This window comes from Martes martes, assembly GCF_963455335.1.
Source record: "Martes martes genome assembly, chromosome: 17".
NCBI classification, from domain to species: domain Eukaryota; kingdom Metazoa; phylum Chordata; class Mammalia; order Carnivora; family Mustelidae; genus Martes; species Martes martes.
This window is the reverse complement of record NC_137905.1, coordinates 20076426-20104213: the sequence shown is the minus strand read 5'-3', so window position 1 is coordinate 20104213 and position 27788 is coordinate 20076426.

Genomic DNA, 27788 nt, shown 5'->3' with positions numbered 1-27788 from the left:
GGACCAGAAGCCCTACCGGTAACATAAACATGTATTTTGTATATTATATGCATTATATACTGTATTCTTAATAAAGTAAGTGAGAGAAAAGAAAATGTTATTAAGAAAATCATCAGGAAGAGAGAATATATTTATAGTACTGTTCCCTGCTTATTTTAAAAATCCGCATATAAATGGCCAGGCACAGATAAAATCCATGATATTAAGGGGAAATTGCATGAAAGGCCTGGACTGACCATGAAAAACTGTAATGCAGGAAATCAGTGGGTGTAGGTGAAGAAAGAAGGTTGTTCTGTTTTCCCACATCCCTTCAAGCGGTGAGTTTGGAGGCTCAGCCTTCCTCTTCCTTCCTTGAGTCCAGCCAGACCACGTGACCCTGGCGAGTGGTGGGAGGGGCACTGAGAGGCCGGAACTTACCGGCTCAGTCTGAGCAAGTGGTCTGAGGTCACAGACTGGGCTCAAACTCTTGCCTCGGCCGCTTACTAGCTCCGGGATGTTGGAAAAGTTACTTAACCTCTCTGTGCCTCAGTTCTTTCCTCTGTAAACATCACCTGCTTCATAAGACTGATACAGAGATAAAATAAGCTAATCTATGTAATGTATTTAGAATGGTAATTCACTTCTAATAAGCATGCAAATAGCACCTGTCATTATTGTTGCTGCAATATTAAAATATAGAAAGAATAGTTGAGTTCTGATGTAAAGGCTATTATTAAAATTAGCTTCGACAAAACATAGAAGACAAAAACAGAATTAAATATCACAAAATAAACATAAAAATTGAGCAGAGAAAAATAAAGATATAGTTCACACAATGGGAGGCAGGAGAGAGATGTTGCAGGAGGAATGGGGATGCTAATTCCTTTACCTAAGATGGAAGTTTCTACGTACTGTACAAACTCAACAGATGAAGAAATAAAGAGTTTTAACCATAAGTATATAATTTTAAATGATTTAATTAATAAATTCATTTTAATTCTTTTAAATTTATTAATTTTTCATTGATTATAATCATTTATTTTATCTACATATTATATATACTTACATATAATTTATATCCTACTTATGGTTAATTATAATTATAATGAATAATTAATCCATTAACTTAAATATAATTTAAAGAACCAAAGCAAACACTAAACATGATATTTACAAAGTCAGAAAAGCAGGCGGTGGAGAAAGAAGGTGAAGCAGGAGGTAAGTAATGACTGTTGACCTTTGTAGGGTGCTTAGCATGGGTCAGGCACTGTGCTAATTGCTCTACATATAGTATCTCAATTAATCCGATAACAACCCTGCAAGTTAAATACCATTGTTATGATGATGACCATTTCACAGACATTTGAGGAAGATAGAGACTGGGTACCTTGCCTGGATCTCCAGACTAGTCAGAGGAGAGCAGCCCTTACTTAGCCTCTGCTTTCTGCCACCTCTAAGAGCTCATCCTCCACAGTAGGTGGTGGGAAGGCAGTGAGAGGGGTTTACAGATACGATTTGGCGGCAGAGGAAAAATTAACCACTCTAGTGACTTGAACAGTGTCCCACGAAAATACGTCTACCCAGAACCTCTGAAAGTGACCTTATTTGGAAGTAGGGTCTCTGCAGATGTCATTAAGATGAGGTCATACTAGAGATGGATAGGTCCTAAAGCCCAAGACTGGTGTCCTCCTAAGAAGGGAAAGAGAAGGGGCACCAGGGTGGCTCCGTCAGTTAATTAATTGTCTGCCTTGGTTCAGGTCATGATCTCAGGGTCCTGGGATCCAACCCAGCTTCTGGCTCTGTGCTCAGCAGGGAATCTAGTTCTCCCTCTCCCTCAGCCCCCCCCCCCCACCATGCTCTCTCTCAAATAAATAAAAATCTTTTAAAAATAAATAAAATAATAAAAGGAATATGAGGTGATTTGAGAAGAAGGAAAAGGAAGAGGAGGAGAAAAGGGAGGAGGGGGAAGGGGGACGGGGAGGGGGAGGAGGAGGGGGAGGGGGGACAGAGAGGGGGAGTAGGAGGGGGAGGAGAAACCCCAGGACTGACAGGGAAGAAGTCCGCATGACAAGAAGGGCAGAGATGGGAGCAGCACAGCTAGCTAAAAACCGAGGAACAGAGATTGCTGGAAGCCACCAGAAGCTCTGAAGAGGCAAGGAAGGATTGTTCCCTAGAGCCTTATAGGGAGTGTGGCCTCACCAGCACCTTGATCTCATACTCACGACCCGCAGAACTGTGAAAGAGGACATTTCTGTTTTCGTGGCCACCTGATTTGTGATAATTTGCTACAGCAGCCTTGGGAGACCAAGACAATTAACCCAAACCTCAAAATAGAAATGGCTAAAATCATTGGAAAAAAGGAGAATTGGACCCTACAGCTTTCTCTACTTTTTGCTTTTTAAAAAGTATGATGAGCTGTCTTCTGTGGTAGGCAGAACACCACAACCCATCCTCCTGGTGCTCACATGACCATATAATTCCCTCCTTTTGAGTGTGAGTAGAACCTATGCTTCCCTTCTAACCACCAGAATACAGCAGATACGGGGTGTCATCTCTGTGATAGTATCATTTAAGACTGTCACAACCATCTTCTAGACTCTCTCTCTTATTGGCTTTGATGAAGCAGATGGTCATGTTGGGAAGACACAAATAACAAGGAACAGAGGCAAATCTCCAGCCAACGACTATCTAGGAGCTGAGAGTGGTCTCTGACCCACAACCAGCCAGAAACCAAGGTCCCTAAGTCTAATGGGCCGAAAGGAACTGAATTCTGTCAACAACCACATGAGCTTGGAGCCGTAGCCTGCCCCAGTCCAGCCTCGGCAGAGACCACCGTCCCCATCAAACCCCTCTGTCATTGCCTCGTGAGACCCTGAAGCCGAGGACTCAGCCAAGCTATGCATAAACCCCGGATCCACAGAACCTCATAAAACGAAGGCAACAAAGGCATATTTCAAGCCCCTCAATTTGCGATAACGTTGTTATGCATCAATCGATAACTAATATTCTCCTATAAATAAAAATAGTAATAATACTAATACTCTGAAGGTTTGTTGTTGTTTTTTTTTAACTAGCAATGGTGTGCTATAATTAAAAATCAAAACAAATTATTCTGATGATCAGTCGGGTTTGGGAACAACTTTCCCCATGAAACCAAGAGGGAAACCAAAATACAGAGGGGGGAGTGACAGGGACAGGTTTACCCAGGCCGTTAATAAACTGAAATGTCACTAAAGCACACGTGTCCCCATTGACTGCACACTCCGTCTTGCTGCTGCCCGTCTTGCTGCTGCCCGCAGAATGACAACGGGAATAAATGGAGAAAAAGTAGCAAAGAGCAAGACACTTGCTCCAATCAAGGGCAAAGACCCAGTTTTGCCTCAGGTTATGTTCAAGGCAAGCTCTGTTCCTAACATCACCCCCAGTTCCTGGGAGGGTAAACGTGTGAAACAGGCACTTATTAGACATTTTTTTTTGACAGCTGCTCCCTTTGCAATTACTGTGCTATAATTTTTTTTTTCTTCTGAATGGCTCTAGATTTGTTTTTGTCTGAGCTGAGGTGGAAAATTGAGAAATAACAGATTCAACAATAATTGACTTTATTAGGAATATGAATGTATTACACACGCTGTATATTAAAAACCCATTGCTTTTATATAGGCCTCGCACGCTGTATGCTACTTTTATGGCTCCCTGGTCTCTGGTGTTCCCCCTTCTTTACGGTTCCCATCAGCTTTATGTTCCTCATTCCCTGTCATCCCAAGGAAATAAATGGTTAAAAATCTAAGTGCTCATCAGACACAAGCCAGAGTTCATAAATGAAAGTGGGCAGGCTTGGGTAATTTAAGATATTGCTGTGAGCTGGTGTTGCCAAAAAAACGATGCACTTATTGAACCATAAACAAAAGCAATTAAGATGAGCTGTTGATTACTTTGGAGAAAAGTTCCCCAATAGCGAAAAGAAGCGGGGCCACGGAGGGAGTCTCATTTGCATAAGCATCTCTGGATTCCTGGGATGTCTGGGGAGGGCTGCAGGAAGGAAGGATCCTGGCGTCTCCTGGGAAGAATCCCGAGAAAGCCCTTGGAACGTTCTGCACAAGGAATCACAACTAGAGGCCAAGAAGAGCAAGGAAGGTTGACTGCGTCTTTATAGCAGAGCCAGGAAGGACGGAAGGACATCCCTCTGAAGGCTTCTGAAGGCAGAAGACACGTGGCAAACCAGCGCTGGACCGTCATGCCGCTGAATTCTACCTGGCTGACCACTGCCTCAGCCCAACGTTCGAGAGCTCCTTGGAGAAGGCGACGAGCTAGCTCAGAGAGGACAAGACCTCCTGGTGCTACCTTTAATGGCTGGACCCTCGCAGGCAGAACAAAACGCAGCTCTGATATGGAACGCTGAGCAACAGAAGCCTGGGTCGACAGCTGCCAGAGCACCTGCCGACGCCCGGCTGCAGAAGCAGCAAGGACCACAGAAGCAAGAATGTATCCAAGCTGCCAAAGACGCGGGGCTGGTTAGAAACCCGGTAACGAAACCAGGTGCCTGGTCCCGACACACCCACAGCAGTGGCCAACGCCGGAGCCACTCAGCTCCAAGCCCTCAGCCACGCCCACGGCTGGAGCAGAACGCCCGAGATCACCCCCGAAGTCTGTGAGCACTCTGGTTGTGTTAGCGTCTCTTCCTAAAAGTAGAAATTCTCCACCCGTTTTGGAGAATTGTACCTAAAAATCCCCAAGAACGAGGCACATGGTTGATGCTCGACTATTGTTTACAGGGAAAAAGAGAGAAAAGGGAGAATGAACGGATGAACAGATGGAGGGAATGCGTCCCTGGGACAGAAGCTAAGGTCAGGACTGACATTTAGAGTCGCCTTGAGAAGGCAGAGTGGGTGGAAGGAGTACGTCAGGGCAAAGCACCCTGAGACACATCTTAAGCAGTGAGCAGGAGCAAGACAGGCAGGAGAAGAAAAATGAGCCTCCAGCCAGACAGATGATGTTGGGTCAACTCAACCCTTCCCCTCCTGTCTGGAGAAACTCTGCGGGCACACTTTACAGCATGCCGATCAGTCCCAGCAGGCAGTGATTGGCATCTGCGAGCCCAGCACCGATGAGAAGACTGACATTCAGGCAGACAGGTCCAAATGTCACCGGCCAAAGGCCAGAGCACCTGGCAGGCTGGCTGGGGCCACTCAGACAGGTGAGGTGACGGTTGGACCAATGCAATCACCCTGAGTAATGGTTTGAAATTCACCAGCAGTGGCCGATCCATTCAACCAGGAGACATATCTGTGTTGGTGTGGATGAGGTGATAAAAGTGTGGGAACCCAGGGAAAGGAAACTAATGTGTGGAGACCGCCTACTTTATGCCAGGGTTTCCATTAAGGGCTTACCACCAAGCTTGCAGAGTAGTCAGCAGAACTTAAGTAGGGGTTATTAGCTCTATTTTCCTGATAAAGAACCTCAGAATCCAATAAAGTAAATGCCCTTTAAAAATTTACACGGGTGATAAGAGATAGACCCAGGATCGAATCTGGATTGCCTGAGCCCTGGCAGTTTTGTTCTTTCTACTAACTCTACGCTTTAGACATCGGCACCAAAAGGCACAGAGATACGCAAGGTGAAGTGTTTTCCAAGGCAAAGAGGCAGAGGTAGAGAGACTTTAAAAATGTTTTTCTGCATATTGCTGTTGCCATTCTGCAAATAGCAGAGAAATAATTCATGAGGCAGATGGAGAATAAGATGGTAGGCAAAAGTAGCAAGAAGAGAAAAGAGTATCATTTATGCATTGGACGTGTATTCACCCAGAATGCCATGATAGATAAGATGGAGGCTGAGAGAGAGGCATTGTTTCTGGCAGGACCAGGGTCCCAGAGCAGACTCCCAAGTGTCCCCGGGAAGGTAATGGAGGTTGTGTACAGGAGCATGGGAAACTCTGATACACTGGGCTCAGCGAGGCAAAAATGGTAAAGGACTCGGTGACCCAGGATTCATTCAACAAACATCACTGAGCATTGCATCAGCTGCCCTCATTTCAGGCTACAAAAGCCAATGGGAGGAAGTCCTGTCCACACAGCTGCCAGAACCCAAGAGGAGGACAGACACATGGGAAGATGAGGTCATACGATGATGCTCTCTTTAGGGAAACACACTTCCAAGACCAAGTTTGTAGGATTTTGTGAATTAATTCATTAAGTCAATAAACATCTATTGAGTGGTTCCCTTAGGACAGACCGTGTAGGTTCTAGGGAAGATGAGTGAACAAAACAGGTGATAAAGTCTCTAGTCTCCTTTGCTTGTATTCTAGGAAATTATATTTTGCCTATATCTAGCCTTACCACATTTCTTCTCCATGGGTCTATCAGAATAGACCTTGTAGTTCCCACCTCTGAGAGGTGGGTAATGGGCATCCAGAGTAGGGTTTTTAGGCATGGGAAGCCTTCAGCTGAAGTCCCAGATTATCACATCCTAACTAAGAGATCCTCTAAAACCAATAAGCCGCAAGGGCTTTTTCTCTCTCCTAATACTGGCGACAATGATCTTTTCCTTGAAGTGATTTTAGGAGAGTTAATTTGACTAGGCTCACATCATCTAGCCTGATGCATGGACACTGAAAATAGAAGTCTCTTATCCCTCTTGAGACCTCTTTCTCCCCCAGGCCAGAGTTGCTGTATGAAACTGTAAACCACACATCCCTGCTCGGACATCCGCATTAATTGGAAAAACTCTTATGTTATACCATCACAGCACATAGAAAACCCCAAATCATTAACTGTGGAAGAGAGGGACAAAGGAAGGGGGGAAGCAGAGAAAGGAAAGCCAAAATAAAGTACTTCTCCAGTCAGGGACAGTGAACACGCTCCCCTTCACTGGGAGTGTCATCTAGTAGAGCAGGAGGAAATACTTCAGGGAGAATTTTAGGAAGGTCCTATCTGTAGGTCATGTTGAGACATTAGGGCTGAGAAAAAGGAAGCCCCAGTGTTGTCCGGGTTCTGATCTGGGTTACCAGGTAGAGAACAGTGTTACCTAGAAAGACTCAGTAGGAGGAAGGCAGAGTTACCGGCTGCTGCTTTGTTCAACTCGGTGTGTCTGACGGGCGTTCAGGAGGTGAGAGCATGTAGGAGCTACACATAAGACTCTGTACTTGACGGAAGTCTAGGCAGGAGAGCCAGATGTGGGAGTCATTGGAACGGGGGCGATATCTGTTGCCCGGAGAATAAATGAGATGACTTAGTGGGGCTAGTTCGCAGAGCGAGAGGAGAGCATTGAGAGGAGAGGCACAGGGATGTTGCTGTTTAAACTCAGACACAGAAGTAAAGTCAATGATGTGACTACAGAGCAGGAAGCAGAGCTGGAGGCTGAAAAACTCTGGAACTGAACCGGTCCACCAAATGGGATTCCATGTTGGCATCAGGACCAAGGACAGAAAACCATGCCGAGTCCTCTCCCCTCACCCCCAAGAGGCGGAGTGGGCTCACCAGTAGTTCCCTGGGACACACCCTTCTCCAGAAGTAGAGAGAGAGGGATCTGCACATTATAAAAGTGGCCACTAACTTTACCAGAAGAAATGCCACCATGGAGGAGTCCCAGCCCCGGAATGGCAGGGGATTAGGGCAGCAGTGGCCAAGGGCATACGCAAGATGGATGGCTCTGGAGAGTATTTATTGGGTTTCCTGGGATCGTCTGGATAGTTCATCCTTCCCCTCCTCTGTGAGGTGGAAATGCTTTAGAAAGAAATCTTCCACAGTTATAAATTCTCTGGGTTCCTTCTTACCCAGTCAGGCAAGATTGATGGACTGAGCTGCTTGACACAGAAGCAATTGGGAATATCATTATTTGCCTTGTATTTATCTGCATTTATGTTAATGGCTTTGTTCTTGATCAGAGCGGCTACTAAACTAGAGGAAATGTTTATTGCACTCAAAGTTTTCCTATGATGAATTATGTGGGAGTCACAGAATAGCCAACGCACACAGAGCAAAGAAAACATTTCCTTGCTTTCTCTTTTCTTTTTTTTTTTTTTCTGCTTCTGATCCCAACAGCACAGGCCTCCTGCATACTTGGGACCAAACCAACTCAATTTTTCATATTCTGCTTTGTCATCTGATTGATTTAATGCTTCTTGTGGTCAGAATTTGCAGAGAAAAAGAACACGCATACAATTTCTCTCTCTGGCATGCACTCTTTCTTGCTTTTTTTTTTTTTTTTTAACGGGCAATTTCATAAAATCACAGGGCTGGGAAGGACCTTTATGTGCATTTTTTCCTAACTCCTCACTGTACAGAAGCACTTGGGAGAAAAAAAGAGACAGAAAGAAGTAACTTTTTTGAGATCTTTCACAGATCAGGCTGTGTGCTCCAAGGCTTCACTTAGATTAGCCTATTTTATCTTCATGATACTTTCTTAGCCCTACACTGAAGAAACAGTACATTGAGGCCTGGAGAATTAGACCACAGGCTGACAAACTACTGCCCATGGACGGAATCAGGCCCACTTGCTGCTTGTGTAAATCAAGTTTTCTTGGAACACAACCATACTCATTTATTCGTTTCTGGATCATCTATGGCTCCTCAAGCTACAATGGCAGAGTCGAGTGGTTGCGACCAAGACCCTTTTGCCCACAAAGCCTAAAATATTTACTATCTCGCCCTTTACAAAATTTGCTAACCCCTGGGCAGTCAACTGCCCTGGTCACAGATAGGATGTGACTATGGTTAGTAAACCCCCTTCGGTTCTGAGGGACTCCAAACCCTCTGTCTGTCTTCCCTAGTACTGCTATCCTGTTCACAGTGTCTGCCTCATGGAGGACAGACCAATTCAGGTGGTCCCTCGGAGCTCCTCATCCAAAAACACACCCACTTACCCATGTACAAACCAGAAAGGCTTCCTGTAGCGAATTACAGGCAGTGGTAAGGATGGACATGCTTGGAAGGCATTTGAAAAATAGGGATTTAGGTTGTTCCTTACCCTTCACCGCATAGTGGATTTCCTTTTCTGTCCTGCACAAAGGAAACCAGATGGGTATTAGTTTAATATCACTTAGTAAGAATATTAATAGCCTTTATTACTGTGTTTATCGGGAAAGACTTCCTAGAAGAGGCAGAATTTGATATAAGTTTTTCATATCACAGGTCATGTAAGTTTCTCAAAAAGCTTCTAAAGGAAATAAGAGTAAAGAAAACAATTTTGAAGTCTGTCAACCACTCAGAAAGGTGATGCTAAGGTGGGCAAGCAAAGGTGACAGTATTAGGAGAAGACATTTACAAGACGTTCTTCCAATCTGAGCAACCCTTGAAAAGGAGGAAAGGAGGAACCCTAAAATGTGAAGTGCCTCACCCAGGATCTCCTAGTAAGCAAGACAGGATTTGAATTTGGGTCTGGATGCAAAACCCACTCAGTTTCCCACATGCCACTTTCTAAATGAAGCCTGCCAGTGAAGAAGTAAGTTTCAGAATAGATCCGAAAGGTAGTGTTCATGGTTTCTCAGAATTAGCTTTCTGAGAGATGAAGTAAAAACCTTTACGTGGAGGCTCTCGAGCCTCAGAGACCTGTGGGGACAAGTCAAATCTCAGAGGAGACCCAAGAGAGACCACATGAGCTCCATCCATGAAGGCCAAGTCCACAAGTCATCAAAAAAGCAACACGTGTGACCTTAGGGCTCTCATCTGAGATGTGATCTCTATAGTTAAAAGGTCTGATTAATCAGGGAATTCTAAAACATCAGGCAAAGAAAGGCGTTATGGGTCACCTGGTCTGGTCTTCCATCCACCCTGATGCCTCTCTCCACCACCCGCCCCTGGGGATGCCCAGACCCCACGCGATCATCCCTAGTGGAACCCAAAGCCCCAGCACCAGGCGGCTCAAGGAAGACAGGTGACTTCCCTGTGACTTAAACTAATCGATCCAATTATCCCACCGGGAGATGATCAGGATACAAATCACTACTGTCCTGCGTAAAATTTCTTAAAGGACACAAAGACAGCAGATACCCTGATGACTGTCTTCCTGAGATAAACATAAGAGTCATTATGTACAGATGCCATCCATGTACAGATGTCTCACCAGAAGTTTTATACGTTCTAGCCCGAAGAGGTCTTCGTGACTACCTCTATGTTAGAGGAGAGAAAACAGAGGCTCAGAACATGGAAGTAAGTTCCCCTTGATAACCTCACCATGGAGCACAAGAGACACATTTCCAACACAGGTCATTCTTTGAATCCCATGCACCTCCTGACACCAGGATTTTGAACTCTCTCAGCATTATGGTAACTTCATTAAGAACTTTCAAAAGTAGAAAAGTGTCGGTGGGCATGTTTTTAACTGTTTTTTTTTTCCTTTTTTTTTTTTCATTATATTGACATGAAGGGGAAAAAGTGGGTGATAAGTAGACTGAGTCAGAGCTATATAAGAAAGACAACTGGGGGCGCCTGGGTGGCTCAGTGGGTTAAGCCGCTGCCTTCGGCTCAGGTCATGATCTCAGGGTCCTGGGATCGAGTTCCGCATCGGGCTCTCTGCTCAGCGGGGAGCCTCCTTCCCTCTCTCTCTCTCTCTCTGTCTACCTCTCTGCCTACTTGTAATCTCTGTCAAATAAATAAAATCTTTAAAAAAAAAAAAAAAAGAAAGACAACTGACCAGCTGCAGAATGTCTTCTTATAAAATAACTTCTTGGGTTGTTTTTGATGTTTAAAATAAAAATCAGTAGTAGGCATCTCTGTAAATTCTGGTAAGAAATCCACCAGTTTCCCAGGAAGAGTCAATAAAATCATATTTCCTTACATTTATCAAACAGTTGGGAATATATATCTCATAATTAGAAAAACTTCTTCCCTTTGTCATTTTAAAATCAATAACATCCTTAAAATGTATTTTCATGATCATCTCCTCTAATAAAAAGTGTCAGAAGAGGCTGTTTCATGGACTATAACTTTATAGACAACGAGATTAATCAAGGTAGGTATGTTTGCACAAATGGCTAGGAGTTTGCAAGCCTCCAAGGTCGAAAGACAGAAACCAATTATAAAATTCTGGTTTTAAATGGCACCATAAAGGCCTAGGCCAGCTGCAATTTCCAGGTTTTCTTCCTTCCCTTCTTTTGCCCCAAAACCATTCCAAATTAGGAACTGGCCTTCCGTGAGCACATTAATGCAGTTGTAACTCCTGTGAATATTCTTTGCCTGGAACAACTTCCTTGTGTTACAGATGAAACTGTCCACAGCCATAGGAGCTGAAGTTTGACTTCTAAGGGCCCAGGGCACCCACTGTCTGACACACACTTACTTTCTGAATATTTTAAAGACAAGGGGATTAGGCACTTCAAAAATAACAGATCCTGCTTTGCATGAAAATATAATATGTTTCCATCTTAATGATGTAAAAGAATAGCTTGTTATCACCAAGCATCTGAAGAAAAAACAAATTACACATGCAAATGTTTTTTGGCTAATTAATTCAATTCTGAAGATAAAATTGGGACAGTACAGAATTTCAAGCAGATTCCTAATAAGTTCTGGAATCTAGCAATTTTTAACTAAGATACCAGACCATCTATTTCCAGGAGAAGAGGCTTCTTGCAGACCCTTATGTTGACGTTGATTCGTTCCAGTTTTGCAAAAAGCCTTAATATACTGCTTAGTTATTTGTTCTATCACTCCTGCAATGTAAAAATTTCAGGGTCAAAATTTTGACCAAAGGGGTGGAAATTCTAGCTGCTTTGTACCAATTAAACAGCCTCTCAGAAAATGACTTCCTTCATCTATAGTCATGATATAGAGATGACATTATAAAACATATGTCAGTTACACAATTAAACTGGTCTTTCAATCTGAAAGCCCAGCTCCATTTGAAAGTCGTGGAAAGAACATGGGTTTGGAGGCATACAGATCCAGATTGAATAACAAATCTGCCACCTATTTGCCATTTGAGAGGAGAAAACATAGTGACTAGTCCTAAAATGTTACTCAATTATTTTATCTGTAAAGTGGGATTAAAAATGTCTATCCTCAGGGTGGTGTTTTTTTTCTCTTAATGAGAATTAGAACCAAAAATGTATTTGCATAGGAGAAAAAATATCCCTACAATCCTTTTTTAAAATAAAAGCTGCATTTTATATGTGTTTGCTCCTATTTTTTTAAAAAATCTTTTTTTTTTTTTTTTCCTGTCATGAGACCAAAATCCCTTGAAAATCACAAAACTCTTGAGGAGAATGAGGAAGGAAGCCTTTGTTCTTCCACCAAGCATGGATAGTGATTAAGTTTGTCTGATCCAGAATTTAGGAATCAAGAAAGACTCTAGATTATACAGACAGTATAGAAATGACCTAGAAGCCTGGGATACAGTAGATGCTCAAGAAACATTTCTTTCTCTTGTAGAACCATTGTTTCTGTACTATAACATCCCAGTTTTTTAGAAGAAGTACCAAGCAGTTCCCTATCTTCTTAGAGGAGTACCAAATCTCTGCAACCCATCAGCAAAGAGAAAATTTTTACTCTGCACCTAATGGCGAACTCCAGACCAGTGACTGGAAGTCTAAAAGGAAGAGCATATATACAAATGGGACACAAAATGTGTGATACACAGTGACCACACCCTACCCTGTGGCCAGGAGAGACATTGCTAGTCAAAGACAGAACTGCCCAGGACTCCAGAACTCCACATGGCTAAGAAACTGACCTTGGCGTGAGAAATTAAACAAATTTCCCATTACACATGCATTTCTGTAGAAGGGGGACTTCCTTGCTCTCTTGCCCAAGGGTGACGACTCCAAATGTCCTTGCTAGTGGGAAAAGGAGATTACTGAGGGTCACTGAACAGGGAGACCTGCATGAATACACTTGTCCAGACCATACAAATCAGAGGCTTAGCCTGGAGTCAGGGGAGATAAGGACCACCTGAGTTGATGTCCAAGAAAAGAGCTGACAACAAGGCAAAGAGACAAGAGAACCAAGGAAGAGGTCAGGTCAGGATGAACCAACGGAGCACAGAGAGCCGAAACAAGACAGGCAACCCAGAAAGGGCCTGGCGGGGGCAGGCAGCCAGGCCAGAACATGCAACCTTTCTCATGTCTTGAGGTCTTAGCCCAGGAAAGGGGTTGAGAGGAAGACCCAGAGCAGGAGAGGTAAGGAGAAGATGGAAGTCTAGAAGACTGTGAAGGAGCCGCAGGCATGAACAGCCAGCACTGCGAGCCTGCCCAGGGGGTGAGGGCCCGAGGGACCCGGAGAAGAACTGCACCCCAACGTAGTTTTCATTTTCAAAGAGTATCTTAGATTGTGTACTCCTCTGGGAACTAACGCAAGGACAAGAGAAAGCCATACATCCAAGTCAAGGGCGTAGAGGCCACTTCGATCTTGTTGGTGAAGATGGGGCCGCTGAACCACAAATTCCTGTGAGCGCCTGCTGAACGAATCCAGTGCGAACACAGAGGCCACCTTTCCCCTCTCTAAAATACACCATCTGTTCCCTGAAATGCCTCTGAAGTCTTCCAACTGACACTGATTTCTCTAAGCTTCAGTCTTCTGTGTATCAAGTGGTGAGAAGAATCTTCAGATGGAATTACAGCAGGAACAGGGAACCCTCCCAGCTCTCTGGGTAAGCAACTCTGGATTCCAGAGTTAAACTGGACTCATTTATTTTGGTCCCTATTTCAGGATCTGTGAAATTCAGCTCTGAAACACACTTATCTAAAAAGTAAGTTCACCCATGGATGATCTGAGTCTCCTCTTGGACTTGAGTGTTGATTATATGCTAGCCATGGTAAAAAGTATTAGATGAATTATATCCTTATAACAACCTATGAGATGAGTACCATCACTTGTTCTCTTTGAACAATAAGGCCACTTAGAGATGGCAGTCACTTGCCCAAGGTCACCCACCTATAAAGTGGTAGAGCCACTGCAGATGGTCCTTGACTTAGAATGGTTCTAACTTAGGATTTTTTTACTTTATGATGGTGTGGAAGCATTTTGCATTCAGTAGAAACCACACTTCCAGTTTGTCTTGTCCTGGGCTAACAAGATGTGGGACAATACTCAACCTTGATGCTGGGCAGCAGCACTGAGCCAGAGCTCCCAGTCGGCCACAGGATCACGAAAGTCAACAACAGACACACTCACAACCATCCTGTAGCCACACGGCACTCTGTTTCTCACTTCCAGCACCATAGTCAATAAATCACATGAGATAGTCAACACTTCATTATAATAAAGGCTTTGTGTTAGATGATTTTGCCCAACTGGAGGCTGACGTTAAGTGTTCTGAGCACGTTCAAGGTAGGCAAGGCTAAGCCATGATGTTCGGTAGGTTACATGTTTTAAATGCATTTTCAACATACGGTATTTTCAACTTTGCGGTGGGTTTACGAGGAAGTAATCCCCACCCCTTAAGTCGAGGAAGATCTGTATCTGGATTCAGCTCTAAGCCTCTGTGTGTACAATATTCAGAATTAGGGGAGATGAATGATTTCGAGATTTTCCAGTGGAGAAGGGAAGGGCTGATTTCTATGAACACTGGCCATGGCGTTCTCCTGGATGCTGCGACTCAGGCTCCATCATGGGGGGGCGGGGGGCATCATGACCTAACAGAGTTGACTATATGTGAGTCAGATCTGTACTTATATTCCCCTCATCTGATTCCAGTCTCTATGGGGAAGTTAGAGGGGAAGGGAAGACAGAAGACCAGGACGCTGGCCATCTGACCGAGCCCCCTCTTGGAGCAGAGCCAGCTGCCTGGATGGCCCAGGCTTGGCCCCACCTCATCTGCGGGCATGGATTTACAAATGCCCAAAGTCCCCCCCACCCCCATGCAGGATTGTGAAGGGAAGACAAGCACGTCATCCTTGCTTTTTAATTCCCTTTTTCATCTTCTTATCTTAAGTTCTTTGGTAATTTTCTGATTTCAAAGGAAATATTTGGAAAGATATCTGAGGACTGGATGCATTCATGTTTTACACCAAATGCTTTCAGCATGAGAATCCGCCCAGTCGTATCTAATAAAAATATCCTTCCTGAGCTGGTACCAGGAGGTTTCATTAAAATAGCAGTCGATAAGCAGAGCTGATTTGGCACCAAGAGGAAAAAAAGTCAGGCATATCAGGGCTTCGGAATTCAAGAACACAGCTGAATCTAGACCCTTTTTAGTTGTCCTAGGACCCTATCCCAAGTCTTGCTTCATCAAGAGGAATGTACTAATCCAAACAGTACTGAACTGTTAAGCAGGAGAGAGTTGGGATCTTTTCTCTATCCGTTATGCCCGAGGCAGAGAAACCGGAAATGGTTTCTCTGATGCCCAGGATGTGGGACCCCTCCTGCCTGTGAGCTCCCCAAGGTGGTTTCTTCCCAGGGCTTCATGTTCCTGGACCCAAATGTCCAATCAACAAAAAAGTCAGAGTGGGGCCCAAATAAGTAACTCCAAATATGGTCATTACTATATTTTCAACTGCCTATTGCCTAACAACAGAGGTTAGGTCTGCTCGGTGCTGGGGACTCAGAATTAAACAGGGATCTCCACTGCAAGAGCTTGCCACCTAATGGGGGAGATTAGGAGCCATCGTGGCCACAAGGAAATTGAAGGGAGGAAGGGTTAGGTGCCGCATGGAATGCTTCCGACAGGAAGTGGCACCAAAGCCAGGCTTTGAGTATAAGTGAGACCCGGGGAATCAGAGATGGGAGCATTGGAGGGGTAATTAGCACAAGTTAAGAGGGTACAAGATGATGGCTGCGGCTGGACAAGGAATACACTTACAAATTCAGGCTGCCCAGAGTCAAAGGTGTGTGGAGGCCATGAATGGCAAAAATGGCCAGACCCCAGTAATGGACTCTGCTGTCTGGACATAAGCTTACTCATTAACCCGATGCACATGAGGTCCCTCCCATTCCTGAAACAACAGAAACTTTGGGGTTGCTATAAGGTAAAGGGGATACAGAGAGGCATGAGCTAAAACCCTGGCAAGCAAAAGCATCCCCCAATCTCTCAAATATTTCTCGTCTAATTCTGAGCCTTTGCACATGGTGGTTCCCCCTGTCTGACATGCCTTTCTCCTTTCTCTACCTGATGTAGTTCTAGACACTCAGCTCCAATACTGCCTCTTCTGTAAATAAGGGCCACCTTCTCCCCAGCCCCCCCAGGCCACTCTAAGCCCCAGGTTCCCTTCTGCGTTCCCACCACCCTCTGCCCATCCATTCAGCTCTGGTCCCACGGTGCTGTGTTTATCTGTGTGAGTCACAACAGCAGTGGTGAGGACAGAACATGCTGGGTTTTCCCTATACCATCACATGCTTTCCTCTGATGGACCGGACCTCACCACGGGCAAGGACCCTTATCCCACAGTGAGGAGTACGTACCCTGGAGCCAGACTGGCTTGACAGCCTGCTCCTGCCACTCCTTCAGATGTGGGGACTCCGGTGAGCTACCATCCCCTATGTGCCTCAGTCTTCTTCATCTGAAAGATGGGGATAACCACAATACCCAGCTTGTAAGTATTATTAAAATTGCCATGGGTCTCATAAGAAAACCGTGGCCCCAGAGGTGGTGGCGGGGGTCCAGTGAGTGAGTACATGCACCCTACGTGGTGCTTGGTTCCGAGGAGGGGCTCTGTACGACAATGGTCAGCTTGTTACGTTTATTTATTTTTTTAAAAGATTTTATTTATTTATTTGACAGACAGAGATCACAAGTAGGCAGAGAGGCAGGCGGGGGGCGGGGGGAAGCAGGCTCCCCGCGGAGCAGAGAGCCCCATGCGGGGCTCCATCCCAGGACTCTGGGATCATGACCTGAGCCAAAGGCAGAGGCTTTAACCCACTGAGCCACCCAGGCACCCCGTTACGTTTATTTTTAAAACTCAGCGCTCCCTATACCTAGCAACTGTGTTGAACACATGAGTAAACCTAAAGTTCCTCCCAGCCTGGGCTGCCACTTACTGGCTTTAGGGCAAAGCCTGTGCTTTGGGAAGACCAGGGGACCCCAACACATGGGGGACGGGGGCAGCCACCGTGGGGTAGAGCATCCAAGCCTGTGCTGGGCACCCAGGACACAGACGTTTCAGGTTTTGTCTGAGACTTACATTGCTACGGAAATACCATCCTTCAAAACATTTTACTTTTTTTGTTTCCAGTACGTGAATTAGGTCTTAAAAATTTTTTTTGGAAAAGAAAAGTAACTGATCTGTTTTGTGCCAGAGCTGTCTGGTCTCTCCAAACACTTAATCCAGCGGCTCTCATTGTCTGGGATCAAAGCGCCTTCCCCACATGCTGGCTTTGTTCTGCTTGGAGCAGAAGAACAGGCTGAAAGGAGAACTCCTCCAGCCTTCCTGCCCCTCCCTTCCCCTGAACTTTGAGAGAACAAAGAGATTTACAAGGCAAGGATCCCAACTACAAGGTGCTAATGATCTGAATCACATGCGACCCAGTCTGGACTAGTTTTCCTAAATCAGAAGGCTTCCGGGTCGGGGAGGAGCCACAGAGAGGAGCCAGAAGCTAGGAGCCAGGAACTAAAAACACTCTGCATTTGCCTCTTAGGACTCAGAGCACTCCCAGGCCAAAGTGTGGCTCCTCCAGGATGCGGCCCTCCCCCCCGGGGTTGCTCACCGGCCCTCAGCCCTCTGGAGCCAGGCAGGCTCCACCCGGTCTGTCCTCTCTTGCACAGCACCTGAAGGGGCTGGTTAGGCTCAGTCTGTGCATAGGATGCAAAGGGCTGCTGACAATGGCAGAGCACAAACTCCAGAAGAGCTATTTAGTGTGAATGGGAACCTCCTCCAGGGCTTGTTAAAATACAGATCGCTGGGCCCCAGGCTTAGAGTTTCTGATTCAGCAGGTCTGGGCAGGGTAGGAGATTTCCATCTCCAACGGGTCCCAGATGCTTTGAGTTCAGGGAGCCTCCCTTGAAAGCTGCTGCTCTGTACAACTTATTCCAGGGTTGATACCCAGGAAAGCATACGGGAAAAGAACTCCTCCAGGCTTCCTGCCCCTCCCTTCCCAGCACCTGTAAGCTGCTAGAGTCTCTGATCTCAGTTTCTGGTTGCTTCTCCACCAGGATCTGGAGACCCCATAAGCCACCAAGCAGAGTGCATGGTCATTGCCCAGGTTGGGCCTCTGTTCTCTTGGAGTGTGTGCCCTGGAATAGTTTGGTCAAGGGGACACGGCCGTGTCCTGCTCTAAAACCCCTCATGCACATCACAGATACACGGATAATGTGCGAAGCCGACTGGCGTGCGTGGTGGCAGAGGAGCGGGAGTGGACGTTGCTAAGGCGGACTGTCTGGGTTCTGCAAATCTGCTTAGTAGCGGGGTGACCATGGGTAAGTTATGCCAACTCCATCAGCCTCTCTCTCTCCTCCCTGGAGAATGAGGGAAAGAGACTGTTCCTCACTGAACTGTTGGAAATAAGAGAACTCATACACAACCTCACATCGAGCTCTGTAGTAAGTGTTAGTTTAAAAGCCAACCCATCCTGCCTAATCTGCCTCTCCTACCTAGAATCTGTCTGTCGTTTCCATGAGCTTAGCCTTTGCCTGCCGCTGGTAGCTGGGGAAGAAATGATTTTTTAACCTCAACGAGCCAAGTAAACGTCTTCCTGCCTGAATTCCCAAGGGCAGAACCATGGATGCCAAAGACATGCACACCCACACCGCACAGTGCATGACTCACATCCACCCCACCGCTGTGGCAGGGGCATGTGGCCACACTGCTCTTCAACTTGGCCACGCCCAGGTTGCTGACGGTTCCGTTCCTGCCTGCACCGCCGGGGAACTCTCCTTTCATGGCAAGACCCTTGCTATGGAAAGGGCCTCATCAGTGTAGCAGATGAGAGAGGAGGCCGGTGGGATTGCTGAGAGATTTTCCAAAGACAACCTCAAGAAGGAACCACTGGCTCACGCTGGCAGAACAAATAAATTCCCAAACATTATCTATTTGAAACAGAAAAAAAAAATAAATAAATAAAACTAAAGCAACGTGGTGACGTTCCTCATCTTGTGGACATTCATAGTAGACACACCAGGCCCGACTCCCTGACGACTCTGCTCAGAGGAAGCATCGAGAAGGAAGAGCATGGGCTTGAGTTTAGCCGCAAGCACTTTCTGTCCCTGAGCTAAGTGTTGGAAACTCTCTGTGAGCCAGTTAAGACTTCTGTGTGGTCTCAGGGAAATTAAACCAATGACCAGATACTTCTGATGCATCCGCGGGGAGCGAGGTGCCTCCCCCAGGCTGCCGGCTGGGCTTACTGTCTCCTTGATCCGGACTAAGGGATGAAAGGTAGACCCTGCCCCCCAGCGCTCAGAGGATTAAAGAAGGGGCTGCTGTGTTAAGGCTGACACAGGAGAGGTCAATGGGCGCCCCAGCCCCTGCGTGGGAACTGTAGAACAAAATAGTGCAAAGCCACTATGAGTCCCAATGACACTTTGAAATGCCAGTAAAATAAATGGTGTTTCCAGTGGTATTTCCAAGAAAGTATGTGGTCAGGGCAAGGTGTCTCCAGCCAGCCAGCCTCAGGGGTCCTTTGCCCGATGAATCCACCCAAGTGCTGTCTCAGGTTCTGAGCTCTGAGGTTTGAGACAAGGAGGTTTTGCCAGCATTTGGAGGGGGAGGTCCATCTCTCTGGGTCAGACTCCCATGTTTCAGACTCAAAAATCAAAGACTAAGTATCAATCTGTTCATTTCCCTTCAGAAGCACAATATATTGTGGATATTCAGATGCTAGGAAGCCCAAAGAGACAAATGTCTACTGTGAATGTAAATTTTCAGGTCAGGTCATGGGCAAGGAACTCCAGATCTTCAGCGTCGTGGTGAGTGTCTGGAACGGAGTGGGACAGGGAAGGTCTAGTACAGGATACCGGAACCAGCACATCCAGCAGCCTGGCTCCTTCCACATCTTTCAGGCAGGAAAAGAGAAGGTGCTGGGGCTGGCCATTCTAGAAGAGGCCAAGGAGGAGTTCTCATGAGCCCCTCCGATCCTCCCCTTGCTCTCTACCGTCCGTGGCAGCCACTCCCTGAGCATTTACTATGGGCAACCCCGGGGCCAGGTAGTAACCAAGTCCCATGAAACCCATGACGATCTTACCAGGAGGACAGCCTCACTCCCTTCACCAGGTTTCACTCTTCCTTATAACATGTGTCGCGTCTAACACACTATTTAATTCGCCCCGTTGTCTTGTGTATTATGCATCTCTTTCCATTACCAGAAGGTCAGGTCCACACGTGCAGGGACTTCTGGTGTGCTTTGGCTCAGGCTTTGGACCCGGGGCAGACGAGAGGACCTGGCACACAGCAGGTGTGTAAGTCTGTGTAGAGTGAGCAGGCGTCTCGCTGAGCAGACGGAGGCACTCTAGGCACAGGAGGGGTGGGCACTTCAGGGAAGATTCAGGATATGAATTCAGAGCCCATGACCTTTGCCTTCCCAAAGTGGGGTGGGAACTGGAGAGAGAGCTTCCTTTAAGAAGATGCGTAAGGCATTAAACGGACCAGCGGAGAAAAAACGTAGTAAGTCTAGGAGAAGCCATAGTGCAAACAAAAAGTCTGGAAACAGGTTCAGGGTTGGGGAACCAAGGACAGGCCTAGAATCAATGGAGTAAGGGGCGAGAATGGGAAGTGAGGACAGCAAAAAGGCTTGGGCAGCTGCCTGCAGCATACCCTCGGACCAGGTGGAGGTGGGTGTCGAGTTGCCTAAAAGGATCCAAGGCATGGCAGACAAGGGCTCTATGGCCTTGGCCATGACATTCAGTCACTCTGGGTACAGACTACAAGATCTGAATAAGCTTTTACTTGACATTCCTATTTTAAACTGCAGGTTATTTTCGCATTTTCTCAATAAGATGACAATTACTTTACAGGACTTTGTGAGTATCAAATGGAATTTTGTGTGTGAATCATTTGTATTCATAACTAGGAATGGTTATTGACCAAGTTTTCTGTGTGTCACAGGCTCGATGACACATGTCAGGGTCCCTCTGTGAGGGAGCACACGACAGCCTGCTACCATCTCTACTCTTACTGTGCCTGGTTTTACAGATGAGAAAAGTGAGTTTTAGAAAGTTGGGGAACTTGCACGAGGTCACAGAACTGTTGAAAAGTCAAGTCAGGGAGGGAGCCTATGAAGTCTGACTTCAGAGTCTGCGCCTTTAACCGCCTCAGGCCAATGCAGATGTCGGTGTAGGATCCCTGCAAGGTCCTGACAGGCCCCTGGGAGCCTGATGGTGCTGACCGTCATCCCGACTGGTGGGCCTCCCCCTGGTGACACCCATGTCTTTCCGATTCAAGAGACATTAACAGGAGCCACCGCTCAGGGCTGATGCTAATTGCCTCCAAGCCTCCGTGTTCCACGAGGAGATCACCTAACAAGCCATGGGCTGCCAGATCGCTGTGGGGACATGCACAGCATCTTTCCACAGCTTGTGACTTGAGAAGACACAGTTCGGACGGCACCCCAAGGCCTACCCTGAGCCTGAGTCTTGTCGGCTAGAGCTGACATTTTCCGGTGAAAAGTTAGTGGCCGTCTGTTACTGACATTTGGTAGCCATTCAGGTCCCTTGGGGAGAGAAGTTCCGAACATGCCTCACTATGTCTCACTCTGGTTTTCTACATTCCTGCATACAGGGAACATTTTTGATCACCTGATACTCTCTGCTGATCATTGGGGCTGGAAGAATGAAGGAGGAAGTCCACTCTGTCCCTTCTCAAACCTCAGGGTCCAGCACAAAAGAGACATGCGACATGCGACACAGGCCATTCCAGGCACGGGGCTGTGCTGCTGGGGCCCAGAGATGATGGGGCTCAGTGTGCCTGGGGGCACAGGGAAGTGTTCTGGAAAACACTGACATTCCGTGGAATCGTTCAGCCTTGCCCAGCAGCGAGGGAAGCCCTATCAAGCAGGGAGAGCAGCTTATCTACACAAAGATGGCAGGTACTAATGAAGAACCACGGCAGTGTGGACAGAACAGGTACACGGAGAGGATGCGTGGGATGACCGGCTTGCGGTCCTAAAGGTGAGAGAAGGAACGGTGGTTCAGCCCCCAGCCGGACTGGGATGTAGAGGCCACCGCGGGCTCCATGGCAAAATCACGAATGGACTGAGTCCCCAACCTTTCTTCCCTCTCTTGCCTCAAACTCTTGAACCTGGGCTCTAAAATGTGTCACTGCAGTGCTCCCATGTTAATGAGCGAACGTCAAGGCATCTCATTCCTATGCAAATGCTCTGACACAGACGCTCTATGAAATGAATTCAGATGGAATATGCCAGCATCCTTTTTTTTTTTTTAAATCCTTCCAGAGAGTTATGATGTTGCTACATAAGTTAATGAGAGGGATGGAAGAGCAAACGCCGCTGCGGAACCTGTCAACAGTATAACTATTTAGATGGGTATTAAAGCCAGACACTGTCATATAATTTGAGGGTATGGTTGAAGACATCTTAAGAATATTTTGTTTCTGACAATTGAACCATAATTTTAATAGACATCTCCAAAAAGAGAAGCAGTGGTAGCGGCCATGTAATGTTTATTTAGGAGCTGGTGAACATCTTTGATTCAAAGTGCTGGCTGAAATGACAGTACCCAGCTCTTAGAATGTCAGACCTGCCAGAGGCTTTGAATTTTACTATAACAGTAAGTGCCCAAGAAATTCAACTCGGTGCCCAGCACCATGCAAAGTGCTTCACATTCATTTTCCAGTTAATCCTCATAGCAGCTTTGCAAGGTAGCCACTTTTATTACTCTCATTTTATAGATGGGAAAGCTGATGCACAGAAAGGGCAAGTAACTTGCCCAAGGTCACACAGCTAACAAGCAGAAGAATGGAGATTCTAACCTTGGAGTGTGGTTAAGGCTTACCCACTGCTGTGTACTCCCCATGGGCAATCAGTTCTACTGTTTTATTCTTGAAGGGGAAGAGATGGCGGCCAGTCCAGAAGGACAGTGATCTGGCCAAGCCTTTTATAAATATAAATAAAATTATTTTTTATCAAAATAAAATTATTTTCCCTTAGCTCGCAGTTAATATGAGCTTTTCAACAAATCTTGCAAGGAGGTGGTATGATTTTGTGGAAGGAGCAGAATCTTTCCAGAAGCTAAAACTCAGCATTAGAATCTTGGATCCAGCATTTGTTAGATCCGCTGCCTTTGGCAAACATCAAAACTTTCTCAGCCATGGTTTGATCATGCATACAACTGGGAGAGTCTTACCTACCTTATGGGGTTGTCGATGGGGGTCCCTGCGGTCCTAAATTAAAGCTCATGCAAAAAGTCTCACGGCCGCAATTGCCCTTATGTCCTACCTACTGGCTGCCCCGAGCTTCTGCGGAGGTGAGCAGAGGCTCCATGATGGTCAAAAAAGCTGACACTACTGGATGGTAAAGGAAAGAACCTGAATGTACAAAGGACAGGTGATTTGTGGTAGATTCACATATTCCATGGAATATTACACAGCAACGAGAATAAGCAATGTAGCTACAGCGACACTCAAGGGAAGGATGGTTCTCATGAACATAAGTCAAGCAAAAGAAGCCAGACAAAGTGTACCTGCTGTGGGATCCCGTTTAGGTAGAGAACATAGGTGGGCAAAACTAGCCTACAGAGGTTACCCTGGTAGAGGGAGACTAGAAGGGGCAATGGGGAAGGTTTCTAGGGTGCAGATAATGAGCTCTTTGGCAATCTGGGTGCTAATGACGTTGACTTGTTAATTCTGCAAAAATGCAACAGGCTATATGCCCTGACCTTATAGGCACTTTTCTGTATATTCCAATTATAAAAATGGAAGGACTCCAGTGGCTTAAGTCTCTTGTTACAAAGAATAAAGTCTTTGATCCCACAAAGTCAAAACAGGTATAAGGCAAACCCACCTGGGAAGAGGGAACCTACCCAGTTCTACCCACTGAGAAGGACAAGGGACATATTCCCTGCTCTCCTGAGAGATTTTGGGTGGCAGATGTGTAAGAAGGCAATCTTGGGGTCTGGGAGTGCAGGGAGCCGACACCTGGAGGCGAAGAAAAGAACTGAAAGGTAGGCCTGCAACTTGAGACCCCCCCAACTCAACCACATCCATTCCCGGTGAGCGAGCCCCTCTGGTATGTATGTTCCCTGCCGTGCCCATTGTTGCAAGGCAGAACGTAGGCACTGTTTTATGAGGTCTCACAAGAGCTTTCTGAGATGGGTTTTATTGTCCCTCCTTATAAATGGCAGACACAAGGCTTTAAGAAAGTAAGTTACTTGCCAGCAAGCAGCAGATCTGGAATTTGAATCAGTATGTCTGATGGCAAGAACCGTCCATTGACCCAAGCCCTGCTCCTCCTGCTGGTGGAAAGAGAATTCCGCTTACCTCCTAATCTTTGGTTAGAGTTGCACAGGGAGGATGGGGTGTGGGTGAACGTGGACCGAAGTGCTTTAACCTTAGCCTGATTGATTTTTAATTATTAAACCTCTTGTTGGATCCTAATGATGTGGAGAAACCGAGAGAGAGAGATTCCAATGGCAACATCCATCCAACGTATCCTCTGCCAGCAGCGTGCGTCCGTGGGTGCACAGAACCACAACGCACGCACGGCTGTGGCCGTGCGGCTCTCGCTGCCTTTCAGCCGCACGATAAACAGGGGAAGAGTTTTTAGCCTCACTGTGCATACAGATGAGAGAGTGAGGACCAGAGATTGAAATAACTGGCTGAAGAAGGCCCAGGAAGGGAATGGCAGCCCCAGAAATAGCCAAGCCTATTAATACACACTTGAAAAACTTGTGCCAGAATGTCAACACTCCAGCCCGCTGTTTAGACAGTGAATCCTCAAAACCATGTTAAAGAGAAGCCTCTCTTTACTTAATGAAGCCCAATGATCCTTTAAAAATAGTGCTGCTATTTATTGTATTTCGGCGGCGCAGAGCAGCTGAGCAGAATATTTTAATGCCACATTCGAGAAAGATGCGGGTTTGTACCAGTGATGCAATTGGCAAATCCTGAGAATACAGTTGCCTCTCATATTTGCACAAATGCTCCCTCTTCGTACTTGTCTGAGGTCTCTGGGTGGCACACCAGCCCTGTCTGAGACCTAGGATAGGTTAGAGGGGTTTGCCTGATTCTGAGTCTGCATAGTCTGGTTAAAAGAATTTACCAATCACCCAACACCAAGGAAGTCTCAGTCATCCTCAGCCCTCAGGCAGTAAATGCTGGTATTAGTAGGTGTGTCTCCAATGGATGCTTCCTCCTCTAAAGTTCTCAAGCTATTGCATGGCTAGCATGTAATTAGGTACCAGAGAAAGACACCCCCTCTAAAAAAAGAGCAAGAGTATGTCCCCTGCTTGTTCCTTTTTCTAAGAGGGGAGATTAAATCACAGGCCTAGTGCAGAGCTAACAAGGGAACAACTATAAGCCAAAGGGTATCTCTGGAGAATCCAGTGGAGACCATCGGAAATGGTTCCTTCTTACTGCCTGACCTTCTCCAAGTGGAAACCAATTCCTCCTGGTCCCAGAAGACAACAAGCCAGGAATTTGAATACCACGTAGAGAACGACTTATTTTATCCTATTTTCTATTCTCATTACACTGCTGATTCATTTGTCACACCTCTCATTCCCTTATGATCTCTGTACAACAAAAAATATATCGTCACTGGGTTTTCACTTATACCGTCCAGCGTGAATCCTGACTTTGTCCACGCTGGAAATGGTCTCTGCTGCCAGAGTTGACTCTCTTCTGGAAATAGCTGCTCTCTCTCCTGCCCCTTAGGCTTTCTCCCATTCTCTGGGGTCTGCTCTGCTTTCCCAAAGCTGCCTCAGCCAGATCTGTATCAGCCCCCATGTGTGGACACAAGCAGAAATCACTGGAAATACCGACCTCACTCCTCCAAAGAGCCCAGGCCTTGCCTATGCCCCAGCGAACAGAAATTGCAAGGCTCATGGTTCCTCCTTTGTTAATTAGGATCAAATCTCACTTTCTGATAACCCAGAGAAAGGAAAAAGCGGCCAGTCATGCTAAGAGGCTATAAAAGAACTTCCTCTAATCCTCCCAAAGCACTCTAGAGAAGGCTTTCAGCCAAGTCAGGGTCATTTAATGTACTCTGCTCTGGAAAAGATATTAAAAATGATTAAGTTCATTAAAAAAGAAAGAAAAGAAACCTCATCTAAAGCAATGACCTCTGCCCGGCAGCTGTGTTAAAACAAGTACCTTTTCTCAGGATCTGACATGCGTCAGAAACCTCAACAAAGCTCCGTGGAAAGGCAAGACACAACCATACCAGGGAGTGGGTCTTTCTATCCAGCAAGACAGCAAAAGTGCCGAAAGATTAGAAGCAAACGTCAGACCAAGCTCAGTGCTGAAAAGGGGCCCAAGCAGGTACTGCGGTCTCGATCCACAAACACCTTAGAGCCTGGAAAGAGAGGTGACAAATATACAGAAAAGAAAACTATGTGATGAGTGCACAATGAAAGGATCTCTGGAGAGAGGACTTCTGCACTAAACGTCAAATGAGGAGTTGAGTTGGGAAGGGCAGAAAACACATTCCAGGTAGAGAAGACTATTTTGAGCAAAAAGAAGAAGTTTACAAAAAGAGGAATGTAACTTTGGTCCCAGGGGAGAATGAGTAAAGCAGATTGAGTCAGAGCTTAGACATGAACCGATGAGCTGTGAGGTTGTTCAAAACATCAGTGTTAGTGTATTTTTATGTGAAAAGACGATGAACAAGATCTCCTCTTAACTGGCTCAGAGCTCCCAGCGCACAGAATTCTCAAGTTTCTATCTCTTCTCTACTTTCCATATTTGTCCTCTCTGAATTACCTCAAGGGGTTTTCAAGTGGAGACAGTACCCATCAACAGAGTGTTTGGAAATGTATGCAGAGCGCTTGGATCGTCACTGTGACTGAGAGACACAACTGGCCTTTACGGTGGAGGGCAAGGATACAAAATGCCCTCCATTGCTCAGGGAAGAGTTGTCTTGACTAACTTAGCAACAGTCCCCCTTTGAGTTGCACCAGCTGTGATGACGATGACAATAATAAAACAACAATAATAAGATCACAGATCTGATCACTTATATACGACCGAGAGCTAAACTCAGGTGTGTCTGAGTCAAAATCCTGTCCCTTGCCACCGTGATGACAGCCTCTGGTAGATCTTGATGGAATACATGTCTGCCCAACATTCCTGGCTAGAGGGACAGCAACCATGGCCAACTTATTTCCTCTTTTTCCTGCCTGAATGGATGAGTCACCCATAGAAAAGATCCCTCTGAAAATGGGACGGAAATGCAAAGGGGGTGTCATCTTGTCCTCTTTCAGTAGTTCTGAAGCTAAATAGGGCTGTAGTGACCCTATATTCCAAAGAATAAATCATGGTTTGCTGCCACAGCACAACAAAGAATGAGTGCTCACAAGTACGAGGTTCCGGGTAGAAGATAGAGTGTGGGTGCCTACATATGGGACATACTGAAATATCTCAATTAGTAAGGATGTGTGGGGACAACAGTAGAGAACACTTAAAACATGATATTGATCCATGGACCACTGTTCCTCTCATGACTTGAAATGGGCTCTGACTCAAGTTTTGCTGAACTTGCCCGGGATGAGGAGAGTTCTCTCTAAATACTGAAAGGGGAAAATGACACTTCTAATGTTGTGTGCTACCAACAATGTGGACTGAGTATCCTGAAACAGTTTCAAAGAAGCAGAAAAAAATTGCATGAGGATTATGCAGTTATGAATGGCTCACTCATACTAGAGTATGACCTGGGTAGCGGGACTTGATTTCTTGAAGAGGAAGCTAGTTGGATTTAGGCAGAACCACAGGGTCCTAACTAAGCATACTGAACTCCAGGCAAGATGTCCACCTGTGCATCTTACTATGTACCAGGATGTTTCTC